This window comes from Triticum dicoccoides, chromosome 7B (genome assembly GCF_002162155.2).
Source record: "Triticum dicoccoides isolate Atlit2015 ecotype Zavitan chromosome 7B, WEW_v2.0, whole genome shotgun sequence".
NCBI classification, from domain to species: domain Eukaryota; kingdom Viridiplantae; phylum Streptophyta; class Magnoliopsida; order Poales; family Poaceae; genus Triticum; species Triticum dicoccoides.
The window spans coordinates 19,850,494-19,854,803 of NC_041393.1; positions in this window are offsets into that span (position 1 = coordinate 19,850,494).

The following is a 4,310-nucleotide window of genomic DNA, read 5'->3' on the forward strand; positions in this document are numbered from 1 at the left end:
GGATGGTAAGCGCTGCGACTGGGATGGGGAAGGAGGGGGCGGCGATGGAGGGACGTCGTCATCGATCTGGATTTTGGATCGGGGAGAGAGGGAGAGAGAGGCGGCGGCGGGTGTGTTCGCCGGGAGAGGGAGAGAGAGGCGGCCGGGGGTTGCTAGGGTTTTGGTTGGGCTGCTAAGACCAAGCGAGAGACGTTGGATTCACCTAGTGTGGACGGTTCAGATCGGCTAAGGGGGGTGATCCATGAGAAGAGTTTTGATTGGTTTGAAAAGTCTGTGACTTAAAGTAGTTTCCAAGTGCTAAAAATAGAGTGATTTTCTGAAGCAGCTATCAAAAATATTTTGCAAAAGGGCACCACACAAATTTTCACTAGAGTTAGACCACATTTTATGGATGAGCACCAATTTGTATGCATTTCTGATCTTTCTAGCTATATTTAATCATTTTTCAAGTGGCACAAATGGTTTTTTTATGAAGAACCTATCAAATATTTGTTGCAAAATTGTACTCCATCAATTTTCTAAAATACTAGTCCATGTTTGACATACAATTGATGAAATGGTTGGGTGTCAAAAGTTTTGATCCACCTCTGGTGAAAAAGATAAATTCCCGCTGATTCAGCAGGAAGCGGGTCAAATTTGAACTGCAACTGCCTCATAGTTTGATCTTTATTTTTTCCAAAAATCATTTCTGGTTACATAAGTATCTATTTAATCAGAGAAACATCAAAAATTTTCCAAGATTCAACCACTAGCTAGGAACGGTCAAGCCCACCGTTTTGACCGCATTTTGAAACGGGCATAAAAAATTCAAAAAAAATCAAAAAATTATAAAACCTTCGCATTGTGTCATTATATGTGACCAAGTTTCCAGGAAAAATAATAAACTTGTAATACGGAAATTATTTTAAAAAAGTGTTCTCAGAAATGAGCTATCATGCGTGAAGATTCATGGCTTTCAAGCCAAATGATCAATCTTATGTCCACATTCATGGCATAGTTTGTTCAAATGATCTCATATTATGCTAGGAATTCCAAACAATGTTGCCTAAGGTAGTTTTCATTTTCTTCGCACGGAAAATACATTTTCCATTTTCTGAGTGCCCAAAATGAGTTTTTTTGTGAAGGACCTACCATATATTTGTTGCAAAATTGGACCAAATCAATTTTCTAAAATACTAGGCCATATTTAATGCACAATTGAAAAAATGGTTGGGTGTCAAAAGTTTTGAACCACCTCTGGTGAAAAAGACAAATTCCCGCCGATTCAGTAGGAAGCGGGTCAAATTTGAACTGCGGCCGCCTCATAGTTTGATCTTTATTTTTCCAAAAATCATTTCTAGTTACATAAGTACCTATTTAATCATAAATACATGGTTTGGTGGCGATATGTCGAGGTTTGGATGGTGGCCAAGGGCCCCAACTCTAGAGCGCGTGAACTCGCATGCCCGCCGCGTGGTCACCACGTGACCATGGCGTTGCCATGTGTTCTGGGCGGCCTAGGCATGTCTAGAGGGTTGGGCACTCCCCAGGTAGGTGCTAGGAAGAAAATCACAACATAAGATTCTCACGACGAGACCGATCGATGCTCAAACATGAATAAGCAGCCAAGTGTTTGATTAGCGGTACAGGAAATGCACATAGCTAATGGGCGTAAGTTTGGGCTGAGGATGACCAGTTACTAAGAAGACCGTCTTCACAAATTTTCAGCTCAAAAGGAGGAGCCTAGGTGGTACTTGCTTTGCAAAGTACAACAGTGGACATAAATACGAATGTTGAAGCTGGGCTCAAAATAATGAATGGATTGAGCTGACATTTGGTGGAGGATGGTTATTTGGGCATAGGAAAGCACTCTAGAAAATGGATACCATTTGGACATGCCAAAGTGGTACTTCCTTCACAAAGTGCTGCTCTGAAAAGAATAGGAAAATGAATATTGTTGAGTTATTTTTGAACTAGGCAAGGAAGGTTTTTGACATATTTGATGAAGATATGATCCAAACAATTTATGAGAATTTTTTGGGAATTTTTGGAATAACAAAAATATAGGTTGCTTCACAACCTGGGGCAAAAATTGACACATGGACATGACACATAGGCAAAACTGATGAGATGGCGCCTAGTCATCACAACCCACCACAATCTACAAGGCTATGACCATCTATATTGGTCATTAACAACTAGAAATAAGGCAGCGGACCAGCACTGTTTGCTTTATGACCATTTCGTGTAAGGAAATTACGACCTTTCTGACCAAAATGATCACAATGGTTTAGGGTTTGGAGCCCCCCGAACAGCTTTTGACCAATTGGTCTCAAATGGTCATAGATCTATGACCAATTCTTCCAGGGTCACTAACAGAAGGTCACTAGTTGACATATTTCTTGTAGTGTGCTAGCTCCACAGGAACGCCATTAGCTCATACATGTGCATGAGGCCTAACCTTGCATGGATCCTAAAGCTGGTCGCTCGTCGTGTTGCACCTCGATCGTCTGGATCAAAGGCAGCTAAAGTCGCTCGCCCAAGTCTATCGATATCATCCGTCTGCACCTGTTGACGCGTGTGTATCTGCCTCCGCGACAGGCTCGCCACGCCTGGTCCGCGCAAGGGTTGCTGTTCGATCTGGGTCGCAGCCGAGAAGGGCACCACACATAGCCGTCTTTGGGGCGTGTGGACATCATTGTTGGAGTAGATGCGACGAGGTGTCGCCTGTTGATGCCGAAGGTGGAGGTCGTGCTAGTTGATGGGACTGCAGACACATGCTGGAGGTATCGTCCGCCCTCCTGTGATCGGGACAGGCGTGATCTTGTCAGCTGTTAGCCGGTTCGCCTCGTGGTCGTCTCGTGCTGATACAATCTGCATAGCCTGCAGTTGATGTCGTCGATTCTTTCGGGCGCCATGGATGCGCGGCCGGCGCATGTTATCTCCCGATGGAGAAGCGGCTACATGTGTCGCCGTAGTTGCTCACCGTCGAGGATCGATCTGCACTGGTTTTTACCGAATAGAAGGTCGTCAGGTTTATTTTTGGCTAAGAAAAATATTGATTTACAGGATGGATTTGAGAAACTGGGAAATTTGAAACCTATGGGATCGATTTAATAATATCTAAACTAGAGAACTAATCTCATCTTTGACACGATCGGGTGCCACGCCCCCAGGGAGAGGAGATTAATCTCCCCGGGGGCGGCACGCTGCGGAAGTGATGGAAAGTCTTAGGATCAGTGTTGTGAGATTAATCGCTCTAATACCATGTGGAAAATATAAAACCCTAGAATTATGGGTTGTATTGATCTGACCCTCGTAGCGGTATATATAGAGTACAACGTAGAAGAGGCTTGGAGTACAAGGTAAGATATTGTGTGTTTAAACTAAGTCTATCTCTGTCTCCTTATCTCTAGCTAATCACGTTTATACTTCTAACAAACATAGCTCACAAGAAACCAACGCCTCCCATCCCTAATTTTGTTCACAATCCAGCGGTAGGGCACGCGCACACTCGCATGGCGGCACAACTAGGCGAGCGGCACGACTCAGGCATCCGACAGCAGCCATCCATTGGCTCACGTTGTCTCGATCCATCTTTAATCGATCTATGCAATCGACAACAGTGGGCATTGCCACATCGAAGTCTCGCTCAATCTGGTAGATAATTCGATGGCAAAGCCACAGGTTCAATCGTACAAGGTCTGGTACATGATTCTATGCGCTCGTGTATCTTAATACTACATTTTTACCCTCCCGTGTCAAAATATTGACTACACACTCTTCAATTCCTGGGCCTGACCCCCTCCACCAATTCCCCCATCTGAGCCCTCGTCGTCGGGCCCCATCCGCCGCACTAGATGCCATTCAACTCGTCCCTCCCCTCCCTCCTGCCGCGATGAGCCTGCATCGGCGTTGTCTGTGGGTCTCCCGTCCTAGTCAGACAACATCGCCAGGAGAGACCGGCGATACGTCTCCAATGTATCTATAATTTTTTATTGCTCCATGCTACTTTATCTACTGTTTTAGGCAATATTGGGCTTTATTATCCACTTTTATATTATTTTTGGGACTAACCTATTAACCGGAGGCCCAGCCCATATTTGTTGTTTTATGCCTAATTCGGTGTTTCGAGGAAAAGGAATATCAGACGGAGTCAAAACGGAACAAAATCAACTGGAGAAGTTATTTTTGGAAGGAAACCCACCTGATGGACTTGGACCCCACGTCAGAAGATACGGGAGGTTCTCACGAGGGTGGGGGCGCACCCACCCCCCCCCCCAGGCGCGCCCCTGCCTCATGGGGGCCCGGTAGCTCCACCGACGTACTCC